This window comes from Octopus bimaculoides, chromosome 13 (genome assembly GCF_046866305.1).
Source record: "Octopus bimaculoides isolate indiv1 chromosome 13, ASM4686630v1, whole genome shotgun sequence".
In the NCBI taxonomy this organism is placed as follows: domain Eukaryota; kingdom Metazoa; phylum Mollusca; class Cephalopoda; order Octopoda; family Octopodidae; genus Octopus; species Octopus bimaculoides.
In genome coordinates this window covers 40,987,455-41,007,728 of record NC_142940.1, presented here as the reverse complement: position 1 = coordinate 41,007,728, position 20,274 = coordinate 40,987,455, and the positions used below count along the sequence as shown (strand labels likewise).

The window sequence follows — 20,274 nt, the reverse complement described above, 5'->3', positions numbered from 1 at the left end:
AAAGTAGACCAAGAACAAGATGGTTGGATGATATCCGCAGTCTCACTTGGTCATGGCTGGGAATCCAACCGGAAAGTATAATGATGGTTCCTTCTGACAGGACCCTATGAAGGAGGTGCCTGAGGAAACTAACCTCATAACAATCCCATGAATATTGAGTGGGAAAAACGGATGGATGGACGATCAGATATCCAGAAAATTTAGCTATCTGGAAACATTCTGGCCCCAGGGGTGCTGGACAGGAGAGAATTTACTGAAGACTGAAAGAACCTCTCCAGTGAAAAACAGTTCAATAATACTAAATGCATTTAGATAGCAAGCTGGCAGAATCGGTAACCTAGTTAGCACACTGGGCAAAATGCTTAGTGGCATTTTATCCATCTTTACATTCTGATTTCAAATTCCAATGTGGTTCACTCACACATGCACACACACACATGCACACACACACACACATGCACACACACACACAAACACATATGTATACACATGATTATTTGCATGGATGTGTGCATGTATGCATGCATATAGATATATACACATGTGTGTCAATGAATGTGTGTGTGTGTGTGTGTGTGTGTACATATGGGTGCTTATGTGTGCACGTGTACAAATCGGCATGAATGCTGACATTCCACACATGTCAGCATGCGTGCAAAACAGTGCTGATACTGACATGACCAGATTCTCTCAAAGTCTTGCAGAATAAAAAGGCAGTAACTTATTTGAAAAACAAATAGGGTTGATGACAGGAAAAGCATCCAGCCATAAAAAAACCTGCCTCAAATAAAATCCCATGGAAAAACAAACGGATGGACAAAATACAGAATACTGAACTTTAAGTGGATTTGAAACTTCAGCCTATGCTTTACATTGAACAATAAATAATTGCTACTATTGCAAAATAGGGAAGAAAAAAAAAACAAATAACGAACAACCAAATATGTAAACTATTCTATGAAATAGAGAACAGTCGAAGAAAGGGAAATGACATGTCATGTGAAGGATCCAAAAAATAAAAATATTATATTTCTTTAATGTTTTTATATAAAAAGCCTTACACAAGAAGATAGGTACATGCCTAGAAAACATTAAGCTCAGAAGAGAACAGAAGACAGAGCAGAGAAGAGAGATTTATTCAAAGACAGTGTATGTTCCAGATCTATAGATTGTCATCGGAAGTTTCCTTAAAAATGTGCAAAATGTTTTCGCATGTCTTACACAACACAGCTATCATCTTTGATACCGATGATAATAACAAACAAGAGCATGTTCATTTAGTTTTCTTTCGCTTATTTTCTCTATACCATATATTTCACTGAAGAAATAATATAGAGATAATAATAAATTTGCTATACAATGATTTTGTCATACAAAATTTTGTTAACCATTTCTGATACAGAAACAGATAGAAACAGATGAAGAAAAAAATAAAAAACTAACCTTGCTGTTATATTACATACAACATACACTTGACTTCTGTCATCATAGTTTATATACAACGAGTCAAACGATAATTGTGTTCTTCAGAAAAAAGTAAGATTCACTCTCACAATAAGTTTAGTTTTCTCATACAGATTCAGATATCATTGTAACAACAGTACTCTTACAAAACATTAATTTGATCACAATAATTTACAAAATGAACACTGACATAGCTAGCTTCCAGGAAACTTAACTTTACTATGTTGGTTCAAACAGGAAATTGATGACATAAACAGTTAGATAAATAGTCAGAGTTAAATACTTCTTTTTAAATAATTTGTTGTTCTCACTTCTAACTGTTAACCATATTACTGATTTAGTGTGACAACTTTGAGTATCTACAGAAATCTAATAAAAATAGATAAAGCATCTTGTGTGGGTGCCAGAATAACTGTGTGGTTATGAATATTCCCTAACAATTGTAAATGCAGGCATGGCTATGTGGTTAAGAAGCTTGCTTCCCAATCATGTGGTCTTAAGTTTAGTTCCACTGCACTGCACCTTGAGCAAGCATTTTCTTTAGATTGCAGCTATGCTGGGCACTGCCATGAAGAATTTTAGTCAAACGTATTAACGCCAGCACTTATTATTTTTATAAAGCCTGCCACTCATCCTATTGGTCTCTTTTGCTGAACTGCTATGTAAATACACTGATACTTGTTAAGTGGTGTAGAGGGACAAACACATACACAAAGACACACAGACAGATATATATATATTTCTTCATTGCCTACAGGAGGCTAAACATAGAGGGGAGAAACAAGGAGAAAAGAATTAAGTCGATTACATCGACTCCAGTGCGTAACTGGTACTTATTTAATCGAACCCGAAAGGATGAAAGGTAAAGTCAGCCTCGGCAGAATTTGAACTCGGAGAGTAAAGGCAGACGAAATACCGCTAAGCATTTCGCCCGGGATGCTAATGATTCTACCAGCTCATATATATATATATATATATATATATATATGGCGTTAGGAAGGGCATCCAGCTGTAGAAACTCTGCCAAATCAGACTGGAGCCTGGTGTTGCCATCCGGTTTCACCAGTCCTCAGTCAAATCGTCCAACCCATGCTAGCATGGAAAGCGGACGTTAAACGATGATGATGATGATGATGATATATATATATATATATATATATATATATATATTTTGGGTGCGATGAGTAAATTGTCACCATTTTATATTTTTAATTTTGTACATGCGCACTGTTTGTTTTTGATTTTGTTGACTACACGGTAAAGCAGGGTCAGTTGGGCGTCATCTGTGAGAAAAACAGCACCATGACACAATTCATTCCGCCAGAAATTTGAAAATGGCATGCTGTACTGCTTGGCTTTCACACTAGAAGCACCAATGCAAACATTTCACAGGGTTTTGGTGTCAATCTGAGGACAGTGCAGAGGATTCGGAAGGATTTGTGATTAGGACAGTACAGAAACTCAGAAAACTCACTCTGATCATTCTGATAAGAAAAGAACTCCTGAATCTGATAGTAAGATCCAGGCCATGTTTGACAACGATCCCTCCAAGTCAATCAAGTCCATCGCCAGGGATATGGGAGGGTCTGAGTTTCTTATCAAGCAGGTAGTGTATGAAGACATTCGGTATTCCTCATGCAAGATAAGAAAGGGCAAACCTATTATCCCAAGCTATCATGCATATATATATATATATATATATATATATATATATATATATATATATATATATATATATATACTACACTCTCGGAGTGGTTGGCGTTAGGAAGGGCATCCAGCTGTAGAAACTCTGCCAAATCAGATTGGAGCCTGGTGTCGCCTCCTGGTCCACCAGTCCTAAGTCAAATCGTCCAACCCATGCTAGCATGGAAAACGGACGTTAAACGATGACGATAATATATATATATATACACACACAACAGGCTTCTTTCAGTTTCCATCTACCAAATCCACCAACAAGACTTTGGTCAGCCCAAGGCTATAGTAGTGGGACTGAACCCAGAACCATGTGGTTAGTAAACAAGCTTCTTACCACACAGTAGCTCCTGTGCCTATTAAACTTTTATAAGGGAAAAGTTGATAATGACATCAGAAATCCAGGTTCCCCAATCACAAAGTTTCGGGTTGGCCAAGACCCAGACATACTTGAATAAAACCCTTGAAGGAGTTGACAAGGCATGGTTTCAGTCCAATGCCTAAAACTAGTAAAATAATGAAAGAATAAACAAACAAATTATAAAATTTCTTTTCTTAAACCCAAACGGGCATAGTTTAGAGGAATCTACAAAGATTCTTGAAAAATCTGTTAAACATGTATGACTCTAGTAACGGACTCACCAACAAAAGTTAAATAATTATGATTCATAAACAGAAGTTAAATAATCATTACGAAGATCAGCAAGATTTTATTTTATTTTATATTTATAGCATAGGTCCAGGCATGGCTGTGTGGTAAGAAGCTTGCTTTCCAACCACATGGTTCCAGGTTCAGTCCCACTGAAAAAATCCCATTGTGCACATAAATATATACGTATATATATATATATATATATATATATATATATATATATATATCATCATCATTTAACGTCCGCTTTCCATGCTGGCATGAGTTGGATGGTTTAACTGAAGACTGGCAAGCCAGAAGGCTACACCAGGCTTCAATCTGATCTGACAAAGTTTCTACAGCTAGATACCCTTCCTAACACCAACCACTCCGAGAGTGTAGTGCTTTTACGTGCCACAGGCATGAGGACCAGTCAAGCAGACAGGCAATGACCATGCTCAAACGTTGCTTTTTACATGCCACCAGCACAGGTGCTAGTAAGGTGACAATGGCATCGATCACGCTAGAACGGTGCTTTTTACATGCCACTGGCATGGGAGCCAGTTGGCGGCCCTGGCAACGATCACGCTTGGATGGTGCTTTCAATGTTCCACAGGCACAGGTGCGAATCAGGCGGTACTGTCATTGGCCACGTCAGCAATTTTGATTTCACTTGCCTCAACAGGTCTTTGCAAGCAAAGTTTATTGTCCAATGAATGAAGGATACTCATAAGTGGGCTGGTTATACACCAGTCATAGGCCACGGGTTATGGTCTCACTTGGCTTTACCGGATCTTCTCAAGCACAGCATATCTCCAAAGGTCTCAGTCACTAGTCACTGCCTCGGTGAGACCCAATGTTCGAAGGTCGTGCTTCACCACCTTATCCGAGGTCTTCTTGGGTCTACCTCTTCCACAGGTTCGTCAACTGCTAGGGCGTAATGCTTTTTCACACAGCTTCACAGAAACAATATATATATATCATCATCATCATCATCGTTTAACATCCGCTTTCCATGCTAGCACATATATATATATATTAAATCAAGGGTACCAAAACAGCATACTCCGAGGGAACTGAAAGATGTAGAGTAAACCAATGGTAGGGTAATCTAGTGTAAGGAAATCCCTTCACCTTTTTTTCCAATGCAATAAATTGCATGATCTGAGGGAGATTTGGAAGCTACTTCTAGTATGTAGAGGCTCCCACACATACATACATGTGCTTTTGACATTTGTTGTTTTTGTTTTTATAATACGCTGCAGTACATTGGAGCTTGTCCAGAAGAACTTTTCCATAGCTTTTCTGATGTGTCTTAAGTGAAATCTCCCACTGTCTCTGACATAAGTATGCGTATGTGTGTGGACAATAGATAAAGAGGCATTTCCCTAGTGGAAATATGAGTGTGTGTGGTAATTTGTTACAACACTGATTTTGCAGATAAACAAAAAAGAAAGAAAGAATTCAGAAACCATAACAAAAGACTTTTTCTCCATTTAGGAGGACAATGAAAATAGCAGGAGTCATGGAATGAAAGAGAAAGAGAGAAAAGGAGAAGTGAGAGAGAGAGAGACCTTTAGTTGTGTGTCTTGGAAAAGGAAAGGGAGTCACACCCCAAAAATGCGAAAAGGGGAATTCTTATTGAGAAAATAGGTTTTGTCTTTTAATTTTGTCTCATTTTTGCTGTTTGTTGCTTTTTGCTTGTTTGTTGTTTGAAGAATATCTGCTAGTTTCATTAGCCCCTGTGTTTCTGTGGTAGGTTTGTGGCTATGTATATATCAAGACAACTCTACAGAGAAGAAAGGGTTTCAAAGGAAAAAAAAAAAAGGCAAAGACAGACAAAAAAAAAATAGACACCCCTATAACCCCACTTTGAATTCTCCTAAACCTATTCTTTAGTTTGCGGAGAAAGAGGAAGGATATTTTGTTGTTGTCCTTATTGTTGCTGTTGTTGTTTCTGGTATTGTCTTAAGGAACGTCAAATATTTCTTGTACCACACAAACAATAAAATAAAAAAAAGGACAAAACAAGAGTTTGACACAAATTTATTCCAAGAAACAAAAAATAGAACTTTTGTTTCATGTTGAATTGTTAAGTAGGTTCAATACCACTTGGGATTTCATTCACATCACTCAGCTGTCCAGAATTCGCTTACAACTTGGGAGCTGATACAGTGAACCTACACATTTTCTATTCACAAACAAGGAGACAAAACATAATTAGATTAAACATACTGTCATAAAAAAAAATATGTGTATAACCAAAAGCACACATGCGCAAACATTTATATACACACAGTGCGTGTGTATGTACATATGTATATGTGTGTGTGTGTATTTGTATGCATATATAAACGTCTATATTATAATTCATTGTATATATTTGATAAAAGGTTTTCTTGAATTAAAAATTATTAGCTAATTTTAAAAAATTCTTAAAAGGAGGTAAAATGCACGTTGAAAAGTTGAAAGCAGCAAAAAGTGCTTACACAAAAGTTTCCTTCCATAATGTCAATGTTAGTCTCTTTTTTTTTTAATGATTTGTTATATGATTAACAAGTTTTGTTTTTAAGAAAATTTTTTACTAAATACAGTGACACAATTAAGAAATTTTTCAGGCACAGGAGTGGCTGTGTGGTAAGTAGCTTGCTTACCAACCACATGGTTCCGGGTTCATCCCCACTGTGTGGCACCTTGGGCAAGTGTCCTCTACTATAGCCTTGGGCTGACCAAAGCCTTGTAAGTGGATTTGGTAGACGGAAACTGAAAGAAGCCAGTCGCATATATATATATATATATATATATATATATATATATATATAGATATATATATATATATATATATATATGTATGTATGTATGTATGTATTATGTATGTATGTATGTGTGTGCATATGTTTGTGTGTCTGTGTTTGTCCCCCCAACATCGCTTGACGATGGTGGTGTGTTTATCTCCCTGTAACTTAGCGGTTCGGCGAAAGAGACCGATAGAATAAGTACTAGGCTTACAAAGAATAAGTCCTGCGGTTGATTTGCTTGACTAAAGGCGGTGCTCCAGCATAGCCACAGTCAAATGACTGAAACAAGTAAAAGAGTAATATATAGAATAAATATTAATAAGTGCAGGCATGGCTGTTCAGAAGTTTGCTTCCCAACCACATGGTTCCAGATTCAGTCCTACTGCATGGCACCTTAGGCAAGTGTCTTCAACTACAGCTCCACACTGACAAAAGCCTTTGTGAGTGGATTTAGTAGATAGAAACTAAAAGAAGCCTGTTGTGTATATACATATGTATGTGTGTGTGCATGTGTCTTGGTGTTTGTTTCCACTCCACTGTTTGTTATCTGGTGCAGGTTTGTTCACGTCTCCACAACTTAGCGGGTTGGCAAAAAGAGACCAATAAAATAAGAACCAGGCCATGGAAATATAAGTAATAGGTGATTTGCTCAACTAGACCCTTCAGGGTGTGTGCACCAGCATGGCCAAGGTCTAATGACGGAAACAATATGTGTGTGTGTGTGTGTGTGTGTGTGTCTGATGGCTATCAGCTCATAAATGAAAATGACCAACACTGACAAAGCAATGCCTGTGCAAAATTTCTAGTTCCAATAAGGCTGGCAAAACACCACATATATAACAAGATAACACATACATATACATACTACTACTGGAACCTCATTGGTTGCAACAATCAGAGTTCCAGTTGATCTGATCAAATGAATCGCCTGCACATGAAATTAATGTGCATGTGGCTGAGCGTTCGACAGACATGTGTACCCTTTAACGTAGTTCTCAGGAGGATTCAGCGTGACACAGAGTGTGACAAGGCTAGCCCTTTGAATTACAGGTACAGCTCATTTTTACCAGCTGAGTGGACTGGAGCAATGTGAAATAAAGTGTCTTGCCCAAGGACACAAGGTGTCGTTGGGAAGTCAACTCAAAACCTTGCAATCGTGAGCTGAATACTCTCACCACTAAGCCACGTGCATTCACACACACACACAGCAAGGTTAGACAGACAGATAGATAGACATAACTTTCTTTATTGGCCACACAGGGCTGAACACAGAAGGGACAAATACAAATGTAGAATTTTTCTTTCCGAAAATGAAAAAAAGGGGAAAAATAAGAAAAAAAAAGTAAAATTCTGATCAAAAGGGATTGGGAAAAAAAAAAAAACGATCAAAAGGGATCGTGTATCACAGAAGAATTTTAAAGATGTAAAAAGTAAGATTAGGTTTACCCATGGAAAGAAAGGCCTACGGAAAAGACCACGGTAACCTCAGGCAGGAAGGGAATAAACGCATAAGAACAAAGTGCTCTCTCCCTTTTTTTGATTTACAGGATCATGCTCAAAGTGGTTTTGTCACTATCATGCACCATCTTTGCCACATTCACCCACCTATTTTTGAAACTTTCACGAGACAAAACCTGCCTCTCCATTCTCACCTTCCTTTTCAAGTGATACTTGAAAAAGTTGATGAGCAATTGGTCAGAGAGGTAAGTGTTTGTCTCTAATCCTTTCGCTCAAGTCCACCACACACATTCTTTCACCATGGCCACCAGTATGATGAAGACTGCATTGCCTTCCCGGATGAGGGAAGGTGGCAGAGAAATCAACACGATAGACTTGGCCGACAGGCCCACTCATCCCACACATGACAGCAGCCATTTGGCATAAGCCCACAGGTCCGAAATGCTTGGACACTGCACGAGTGCGTGCAGAACGGTTTCGTCGCTCTGACTGCATCTTGGGCAAGTCGGTCGGTCCGGTGTGTCTCAAACCATGCCTGTAGAGCTTATCTCGAACGGGATAAATAGGTAGATTAGATAAATAGAGAGATAGATAAATAGATAGATAGATTAGATAGATAGATAAATTTGAAAGATAGATGGATAGATAGATAAATAGATAGATATGCACAAACATACACAGATACATATATAACTTTCCAATTTCAACAAATTTAAAATTTACCATATATGTGTGTGTGTGTATATATATATATATATATATATATATATATCTTTCATATAAAATTTGTTGAAACTGGAAAGCTTTCATAATGTATTTAGAGCCGAGAGAAAAGTGAAAATTTATTTGCGAGAAAGAAAATAGCAAGAAAATTCAATACAGAACATACATACATACATACATACAGACATACATATACGCATATGCACGCACTCAGAATGAGGCACAATGTAAGAATAACAAGTATTTGAAAAAAAGTTCAAGAATTGAGAATAAGAGAGGGTGAGAATATAACATTAAAAAGAACCAGTGTTATTAATATAAAGAAGAAACAAAAAGAGAAAGAAGGAAAAAAGAGCACAATACTATTCTTTATTTTCATGTTTTTATGACTCTATTCAAAGCCTGATGGTGATAGATCTTTTATGTAACTTTTTTTCTCCCTTTTTCTATTTTTTTGTTTGTTTGTTATTTTCTTATTTGATGTTTGAAATCAGAGAAAGAAGATAAAAAAAAAACAACAGGAATTGGACAGATATGATAAATTCTAAGGTTCTTCTTCTATGTCTTCTTCATCATTTTCTTCGTTCTCTCTTTTATTTGTTTTCATTTTTACTTATCTAATTCCTTTTTATTGTATGTGTGTGTGTGTGTGTGTGTGTCTGTGTGTGTGTGCGTGAGTGCTTTTTTGTTTTTTGTTCTTTAATTCAAAACAACAAGTTTGGTTCGAGGAGAGGACAGCAGGAACCTAGATTCAGGAACCTGCAAATGTCTTTCTAGGTTCTTCCATCAAAGTGTAATAAAGCAAATATGAGGAAAATAAAGAGTTTAAAAGAAAAGACAAAGAAAACAATAGCTAACAAGAAACATTCATACATTTCTTTATTTCTTTTGCCAAGATTATTATTATTATTATTATTTCTCTAAAGAAACAGAAAGTGTCAGGAAGACATAATATCTGAAATCTTGTATAGGAAAGTGGTAAAATAAAATTTCTGCTATATATTCAAAAATATATTGCCATAAACTACACTGCAACCATTGTTTATATGCCCCTGGGTGAGGCACATGACCATTAGTTTCAGTCTGACTGGCTACCTATAGGTCACACTCATTCATATTTCTTTCTTCATTGAACAATAGTAAGAGAAGCATACAAAAAAATACAAATACACAAATATCAAAATTTCACAAAATATAAATTTTAAAAAATCACCCTAACATTCACACACACACACACACACACACAACTGTACTGCCATATAAACAAGTGTTTTATTAATATATACTGCCTCAGTATGGCCACAAGTCGAAGACTCACACCAGTAAAAGTGTTAAAAAACACACAAGATCTAAACAGAAACAAGATTGAAACAGGTGTAAAGTTAAATCCTCTCAGAACCATACTTCTAGTTTTTTTGGGTTTTTTCTGTTTTAATTTGAACTGATTAGCACCCACTTACAGTGTACTAGGGGTTTTTCACAGCACCAGCACTGTTGGGGTCACCAACCATACAGCTTGCACAGCCAAAGCGAGACCTCCGTGATGGATAGTTTATTTAACCCTTTAGCATTCACATTATTCTGTCAGATGTAATGCATATTTATTCACATTGTTTTGAATTCATCATGCATTATCTTGTAGCTTTGAAATTTTGATGAGGTAACTGTTAGCTTTTACAATGTTATTGTAGGGTTACTGTAATTAGTCAGATCTGGCCAGTTTGAAAATAAAGCAGATGGAACATTTTGGCCAGATATGGCTGGTTTAAATGTTAGAGGGTTCAGCCAGTTTAGTGGCCTAATACCTAAACAATGAATGTGTGTGTGCATGTGTGCGCATACGTGTGTGCAAAATAACTGAATAAGAAAATGCACAATTCCTTTTGAATTGTAATTAATCAAATTACTTCAAAACGCATTATTACATACCAGTTTCACTTCTAATAGAAAACAATCACACATATACGATCATCTTCTATTCAAAACGAAATTGGTATATATAACAATATAATGAAATATTTTATTTTTAACTGAAAAGGAACTGAAGATTTTCTTCCCTACACTACTTTTTCTAAGAGAGGTTCTGGTGGTTTTAGGTAAAAGAAAACACAGGGCAAGCAGTAAATTATGATTTTATTTAACATATTCCCCTCTCAGATTCACACACTTATTGCAGTGGTCCTTCAGTTCTTCTAAGCCCTATAAAAAAAACTTGGAAGGTTAGGCCTCCAACTAAGCCTTTCGCAATACCCTTAAAGCCAGGAACTTTACAACAGCCTCTCATATATCATGTAACTCGAGAGAGATTAACAACTGACTTTGCTATTATTAAATCGATGTTCAGAACATAACTTGACAAGAGATTCTTGCATGAATAATGAAAGATCTTAATATTAATAATAGTAATACGTTAACTTTCTGTTTTTGTCTGTACCTGTTGTGTGCGTCACACTTACTTGGGCAAGTATCTTCTCCTATGACTGAAACAAGTAAAAGAATAAAAGAAAACCAGAGAAACGTTCCGTACCACTAAACCAAGAAGGTTCTTTGAACATGTACAATGTATTTTAAGGTTAAATAGTAATTCCGTTCATGTTTGTGTAACTGAGATATTTTGGCTGGATTATATAGTCATTGGTGTTACATTACTTTCAATATTCTATAACTCTATTACAATATACTTTTCTAGGCCTGAAATTTTTGTGGGGAGGAGACCAGTTGATTAGATTGACCTCAGTACACAACTGGTACTTAGTTTATCGACACCAAAAGGACGAAAGGCAAAGTCGACCTCAGCAGAATTTGAACTCAGAAAGTAAAGACAGACAGTCAAAATATACAAACATTTCTCAAGGCACCAGTACACTGTTTACAGATGCTTACATTTTTTATGTTTGACGTGACTTTTTTAAAGGTCCAGCTAGTAATTATGAATACTTTAATCCTTTATTAATCAGATTACTCTGTCAAATATAATTTTTTTTTTTTCCTTTGCTTCAGTCATTCAAGTATTTTTAATCAAATTTTTAGTCAAGCCTTCTACTTATTCTGTTAGTGTCATCATCGTCATTTAATGTCCGCTTTCCATGCTAGTATGGGTTGGACAATTTGACTGAGTACTGGTGAACCGGATGGCTGCACCAGGCTCCAATCTGATCTGGCAGAGTTTCTACAGCTGGATGCCCTTCCTAACGCCAACCACTCCGAGAGTGTAGTGGGTGCTTTTACATGCCACCGGCACGAGGGCCAGTCAGGAGGGTACTGACAACGGCCACGCTCAAAATGGTGTTTTTTACGTGCCACCTGCACAGGAACCAGTCCTGCTAGTGTCTCTTTAAATTTTTAGTCAAGCCTCATACTTATTCTGTTAGTATCTCTTGCTGAACTGCTAAGTTATGGGGAGGCAAACACACCAACACCAGTTGTCAAGTAGTGGTGAAGGGACAAAGATATACCACATCCACTTTCAAGGTTTTGGTCAGCCTAAAACATTTGCCAAAGGTACTACGTAGTGGGACTGAACCCAGAACCATGTGGTTGGGAAGCAAGCATCTTACAACATAGCCACGCCTGCACCTATCTATTTACATTGCTTCGAAATTAATCATGTATTATGTCCAAACTTCAAGATTTTAATGTTGTTGTTAATTTCTAGAATGACATTTCTGTGTAGGTGTGAGAGGCTGGATATAGCAAGCTTAAATGTTGAAGGGTTAAAAATGGGCAACTTTATATCATAGAAAGAATGGAAATTTCAGATGGGTAGGTATGAAAAGCATTAAATGTAACATCAGACATATATATTATTATTTTCTCAGATAAGAATGTTTGGGTATTTGGTTTGCAGTATTATGTTCATGTACATACATTGATTAGGTAGAAATCTGTTAACATTAACAGTCCGAATAACATAACACATTGAATGTCTACTTTGTTTAGAATATGAATCAGAAATATTTGAAATATGCTACATTTTTGAGATTTTTGTTATTGTTTTTTTTTTCATTTTTTTTTTTTTTACAATTTTCAACTAACAGTTAGGATCACCTTTCAAAAAAAAAAGAAAAAAATTCTCTCACATTTCATTTTTTTTGTTTTGTTTTTTTTTTTGTGGCTTTTAATTTTTTTTTGCTATTTCATTAATCTTAACTTGAAACAATATTAGTATTCCTATCATACAACAAACTTCAAATGACAAATAACGGCCGTTACACGATGAAGTGAGTGAGGGGGAGGAGAAAGCAAAAATATTAGAGATAAACATAACTGTTGCTTTGGGAATAAAGTATAAAGATATCTGTTAGAACCTTATTTATTTATTTATTTAATTTTTATTCATTTATATATTTTTTTATTTTACTTTTTAATTTTTTTATATATATATTTTTTTTTTTCATATTTCATTGTGAGCTGGTTAATTCAGTGTGATGTAAAGAGGTGTTTGAACAAACACAGACAACAAACAAACACAAAGACAGTGACAAAAGAAGGGTAAGCAACAGTAGAAAAATAATAATAAAAAAAAAAAAGACCCAAAACTTTCTCCCAAAGGAAACCACCGGAAGCGGTAAGCTAGCAAGCTTCTTTCAGTGCATGCATTCTGTGGAAAGAATTAAAATTTTACAGCAATATTCTTGTAAACGCCAGTCAGTATTCGAGTTCAATGTAAGTATAGCAACCAATTTGCCTTCTAGGGTTGTAGACAAGGTCAGAAAACAGATTCTAGAATCCAACAGAGAAAGGGTGGTGGGATGGAAAAGTTTAAATGATGAACGTGAGAGAGAGAGAGAAAGAGAGAGAGAGAGAGAGAGAGAGAGAGAGAGAGAGAAGTGGGGGTGGAATATATAACTGTCTCTCAAAATATAAAATAAAATTTTTACAAAAATGAACCATAATAAGGAAGAAAAAAGGCCTCAAAGCTCTTTCATAACTAACACTACCATTAAAGTGAATGAATGTAGCAAGAAGCATCGAAAGAAAACCAAGAAAAAAAAAAAAAAGAAAAGGGAAACCAACAAAGATCAACAAAACTAGATTAACTTCCTTCAACTTTCTTGCAACGATTACCATTTTAGCATTCACCAGAGAATAAAGCTAGTGTGTGAGCTATACAGTAAAAGTGAAGAATTGAGACAGATTCTAGACTTGCTGGTATGATACAAAGAAAATACTAGATTGGTTACTGCTAAGGTTGTAGAAAAATTTAGTTTAAAGTTGCATTTCAGAGAATTGGGCAAATATTTGCTTTTCAAAAATTTGACTTGTATTGTAGTAGAATGTAGCTGGTGAGCTAAATTCGTCCTGTCATTTTGTAGATAAACAATTAAAAGCATATGAGATAGGCATGAATGTGATTTAATGATAGTAAATTTATCAAGCATCATTACCATCATCATTAAACAACCATGTCCCATGCTGGCAAGGGTTGAACGTTTTGACATGATCTAATGTGCTCAAGGACTTCATTGTGCTCCAGTGTCTTCTTCAGCATGGTCTCTGTAGCTTGGGTGCCGTTCCTAAAGCCAACAACTTTACAGCATGTCCTGGGAGCCTATTCCATATCATCAGCACCAAATCCACTCACAAAGTTTTGGTCAGCTCAGGGCTATAGAAGATACTTGCCCAAGGTACAGCACAGTGAGACTGATACATATATACATATATATATATTCTCTATTTATACTCTTTGTCTAAATTAAATGTTTATTTCTTTTTTGAGTAATACCAAATGTTTTGCTTTTACATTTTTTATTTTAATCTATATCTGCTCACTCAAGGAGAAACCACTTCTAGCCACCTTCAATAGGCAGTCTCAACACCACATTTTTCAGTTGCAGTTCAAACCAGAGTTTTAGAGGTAAACCAAACTGAGCACTAATAGTACATACCTATTACATAATGTTAGTCAATGAAAACTCCTCATAGATATGTACGTATATACATACATGCATACATACATATTCTCGTAGAATCATGAAGGTGCATATACCATTAATTTTTTTAATGTTTGTAAATGTTGTGGTTCATGTATTTACCTGATGAAAAGGGTTTTTTCTAATCATGTAATAACTCCATTAATCAATTAAAAATTCATTAGAAACAGCTGTAGTGAATCGACACATTATCCATCAGTTGTTGCCATTCATTTACATACATGCATGAACAAACACATACTTACATACATACGTACATATAGATCACTGCATCTACCAGCCTACTGGATGCTGTTATTCACTGCTTGTTACAATGCACTTCCTCACATTATTTTACCTTTCAAGTGATGCCACCCTACTGTCAAGGTGGGCAAGCCAACATACCCCATGAACTGAACGCCAGTCCATCACTGGTGCATTTATAGCAGAGTGAACTGGAGCAGTGAGAAATGAAGAGTTTTGTTCAATGTACTGCCAATCTGGGAATCGAAACCACAATCTTACAATTGTAAGAGCAACACCTTAACCATTAGGCCACACGCACACACACATGCACAACAGGCTTCTTTCTGTCTCCCACATCTAAATCTAATCACAAGGTTTCCATATGAATATTTCAAACAATAAAACACTAAAAAGCTGTGATTCCTATTTTAGAGAATAAAATTTAATGAACTTTAAATCTTCAATATTTTCTGAACTACCCATGCATGAGTAATATTAGATCTATTCTACAGTAAAGACATGTTTCTTTTTCTTTTCAACAGAAATAATAATAATAAATAATAATAATAATAATAATAATAATAATAATAATAATAATAATAATAATAATAATAAACTCAAGGCATGAGTTAGTAACAAAGTTTTTAGACAAGAACTAAAAACACAGATGACTAAGCTAGCTTCTGCAAAAGCCAGAGCAGTTTAAATGCCAACTCTTTAGGCAAGTAACAACAAACCTTTTTGCATTTTTATTTTAAAATGCAAAACAACTGTCACCTTAAGCAAAGTAAAAATGAAATATAAAAAAATAAAAGCAAAACAAAAACATCATAAAATAAAATTCTTGGATTTTCACTTTTAAACTTCAGGATATTTTTTTAAAACTTTATAAAACTATTTTATCTTGGATTTGAAAAAGTAAATGCACTATAACACTCAACAGGGCTTATAATATGTGTATGTGTGTATGGGAGCAAATCATCATGTAGTTAAGAAGCTCGCTTTGCCACCATGCGATTTCTGGTTCAATCCCATCCCACAATGTGGCACCATAGACAAGTGTCTTCTGCTACAGCCCTGCATCAACCAATACCTTGTGAGTGAATTTTATAGACAGAAACCATGTGGAAGCTCGACTGTCCCTTCTAGTATGTAAGGCAACGTGTTAAGGCTCGCCTCTTTTGTGTTTAAATGTACACTAATTTTTATATGAAAAATATGTCTTGACTTTGTATACATGCTAGGCCACTGGTAGAAAAAAATTTCTATAATTTTTCCTACCCTATATTAATTTTAAGAAATGATTTTAGCAATTTCTTAAGTTTAATCGGAATCTATATCAGCTGCCGATTGAAACTGTGCTTGCGTGGAGGATTTGAAAAATTATAATATATAAGGATGAGACATGTGTTATTTTGTCTCTAATTTATATGTTAATGTTTTGGTGTAGCCGCTGATGAGAACTTCGCCTTGCAAATTATTTTATTTGCTAATTAAAGTTCGAAACCTAAGGTCCGGCTGTAAAACATGGTAAATATTTTTATTTCTCGTTCCCTTCAAAATTGCTCTTAACTGTGGTTTGGACATTTTGACTGTTCCTTCTAGTATGTAAGGCAACCTGTTAAGGCTCACCTCTTTGTGTTTAAATGTATACTAATTTTTACATATATATGTGTGTGTGTGTGTGTGTGTATATATATATATATATATATATATATATATATATATATATATATATGTATATATATCCCTGTATGCCTCTTCTAACACTGTTTTTGTATCACTGGCTGGGAGAAGGGTCGCTGCTATCTCTTGCAGTTGATCATCCATCACTGATGAGATCAAGAATGTTGAAATTATGAGATCTGGTGATCTCAGTGCTGGAGATGGCAAATGTTTATCTCCCCACTAGGAATATAAAGCAAGCATGTATTTTGTACCAAAAACCAATATGAAAGTCTCTATCACAGTATAGCTTGTTCTAATAGAACATTCGTGTTCAAGTGCTGATAAATATTACCTCTTCCTATTAATACTGCCCTTGTCACAAATATTCTTTCATTCTATTATTCTTTAACCAGTTTCAGTCAGTTGACTCCAGCCATGCTGGAGCACCACCTTGAAGGGATTTAGTCGGAGAAATCAACTCCAGGACTTTCTGTTTTAAAGCCTAGAGATTATTTTATCGTCCACTTTTGCCGAACCACTAAGTTACAAGGACATAAACACACCAACTGTCAAAGACATACACATATATATGTGTGTGTGTATATATATATATATATATATATATATATATATATATATATATATATATATATACACATATATATATATAGAATACAAAGAATATATATGCATGTATACACATATATGTACATACTTACATCTACATGTGTATATAGATGCATATCAGGGTACAGGACGTTAGAACAATGAACTACAGATCACGGAACGAACACATAGGAAAACAGATAGCCACTTGGAATTAATCCTTCGTCAGCTGCCTCTATTCTAACTAGACGTTTCAAAGATATATATATATATATATACAATGGGCTTCTTTCCGTTTCCAAATTCAGTCTACCAAATCCACTCACAAGGTTTTGGTCAGCCCAAAGCTATAGTAGAAGACACTTTCCCAAGGTGCCACACAGTGGGACTGAACCTGAAATAATATGGTAGGGAAACAAGCTTCTTACCACACAGCTACGCCTTTTTCTAAATGAATGGATATGAAACAATGTGATATAAAAGTTAGAAAGTATAAAATGGCACTTACCGTAAAGCTGGAAGAATGTCTTGGCAACCATGACTGACCAGTAAGACGTAACAAATAAAGAGAACTCTGAGGAGAGAAAAAAATGCAAAGACAAACTTAAACTCGTGGATTATTTTTCAAAATGATCAAAATACAGTGAGATTAATGAATGAAATCGGGTTAAGATTAACATAACACACAGCATATTGTGACTGGGTTTGGGTGATGGAAGCTGAAGCATATTCATCATATATCATCATCATTTTAATGTATGCTTTTCCATGCTCATATGGATCGGATGAAATTTTGTTGAGACAGATTTTCCATGATTGGATGCTTTCCCTGTCACCAACTATCACCTGTTTCCAGGTAAGCTAATATTTCCCTGTAATCAGGCATGCTTTTCACAGAAGATTGGACACAAAGTATTTGCTTAAATGATGATGACATTTGTTTACACAAAGTCATGACAAAGAGACAATAACATACACACATTTGTGATGGGCTTCTTTCAGTTTCTGTCTACCAAATCCATTGACAAGGTTTTGGTCAGGTGAGGTTTGACAACAGGAAGGGTGTCTGGTCATAGAAAATCAGCCTCAATAAATTCCATTTGACTCATGCAAGCATGGAAAAGTGACATTAAAACAATGATGATGATAATAATGATGATGATCAGCATCATCATGTCTGTATTATAACAAATATGTTAGGGAGGTGGGTGGTATATAAAAGGGTAAAGATCCCTTCCAGCTATTAATGACCATGGGATTGCACCTAGAAACTCCGAGGCACAAGTCTGGGCAAGGTTGTTTATGGAAGACAAGCAGTCGCTCATGCATACCCCCCCCCCCCCACTATCCACGCCACTGATGTTATCCAAGGGAAAGGCAAAGGCCGATACAGCTTGGCACCAGTGACATCGCAGCTAATTTCTACAGCTGAGACAACTGGAGCAACATGAAATAAAGAGCCTTGCTCAAGGACACAACACACTGCTCAGTCTGGGAATTGAACTCACTGCCTCATGATTGTGAGCCTGGTGTTGAAACCACTGAGCCATGCGCCTTCACGGGTGGTGTATATCAGTTAGGTATTTCTTAGTTATTTCTCTCATTTTAAAAACACACACTTGCCACAGAAGAAGAAGAAAAACAAGAATGGAGGAAGCAGAGGGAATTGGAGAAATCAATATGGAAATATGATGCCATAACTTATGGCATCATACCAAACATATGTTGTAATGGAGATAAAAGAGTGAAGTTTTCTTTCAAAAACTCTGAGGACACAGAAGGTTTGGTTCGCACTATCTTAACATCTAGCAGTTTTATATTCGTTCAGCTGTTTCCGTACAGCATTTCTTCAAACACCTCCTTGTTGTAACTGTGCCTTTTCAGAAACTCTTGATAGTTTCACTTATAGTTTTATATTCTCTTCATATTGGAAGTCCTCTCTTGTGAATGTCTGTGGCAAAGATTTTGTGAGTATTTTGAGGGAGGGGTGGGGTTAGGGTTATTTTAGCTATTTTGCTAAGTCATTTCTTTTTTTCTTTTTTTTTTTTTGGTGGCGGGGGTGGTTCATTTTTAAATCTTCTGTGTAACCAAAAGCCTCGTGAAAGATCTTCCAAATCTTTAATCTACAAGTTAAAACAGACAGAGCAATGGAAGCTGATATAAATGTAAAGTAGGGGGGGTGACACAAAAAAACAAGGTGGCAGACAGACATACACTAAAAAATAGAAAGAAATTAATAATAAAAACTCCCAAAGAAAAAGAAAAAATTATATTCCATCAAAAAAAATGAATAAGTAAATAAAGATTTGCTGAAGATTTTAGCAGGGGTTTCTTTTTACTTTTTTTTTTTTTTTTTTTCTGTTGTGGAAGTTGCTGTAATTATGTTTTTTTGCTATATACTAATGTTATTGCTCTTGGTGTTGTTGTTGCTTGTAAACTGAGCAGATTCGCAACATGTGAGGTTTAGTGATCAAATATAAGAGTGGGGAAGGTGTGGCCACCACACCTGGTAGGAATGGTTTGTCTTCAGATAAACCTTATATATATATATATATATATATATATATTCTGTCATCTTGAGAACAGTTAAATGGGCGTTATATTTTATTTTTAGTTGCTTCTTTTTATCTTGATATTATAGAATTTATGGGTGATGTGGGTGATTATTATGATTGCAATGATGACAGCGATGACAACAATTACAACAATCGCGATAATGATGATAAATTAAACTATGGTGAGCTGACAGAACCGTTAGCACACCAGGTGACATGCTTAGTAGCATTTCATGTCTCTGCATTCTGAGTTCAAATTTTTCTGGGGTCAACTATGCCTATCACCCTTTCAGGGTCACTAAAATAAGTACCGACTCAGCACTGGAGTTAATATAATTGACTTGCCCCCTCCTCTAAAACTGCTGGCCATGTGCCAAAATTGGAAACCAATATTCTTTTATTCTGTTATTCTTTTACTTGTTTCAGCCATTTGACTGCAACCATGCTAGAGCACCGCCTTTGGTCAAACAAATCAACCCCAGGACTTATTTTTTGTAAGCCAATCGGTCTCTTTT

At 35.7% G+C, this 20,274-nt stretch overlaps 1 protein-coding gene across 3 annotated transcripts in view; it reads right to left on the bottom strand.

The window, feature by feature from the left end:
* The window catches only part of LOC106879281 (branched-chain-amino-acid aminotransferase, cytosolic), a 345,814-nt gene that overhangs the window by 300,928 nt on the left and 24,612 nt on the right, over positions 1–20,274 (bottom strand). Inside the window, exon 2 of one of the 3 annotated variants that reach the window (XM_089361667.1) lies at positions 17,586–17,778. The gene's annotated coding sequence lies outside the window, so the exon portion shown is untranslated. The remainder of the gene's footprint in view (positions 1–17,585; positions 17,779–20,274) is intronic. The other 2 variants (XM_089361668.1, XM_089361666.1) reach the window with 2 other exon arrangements.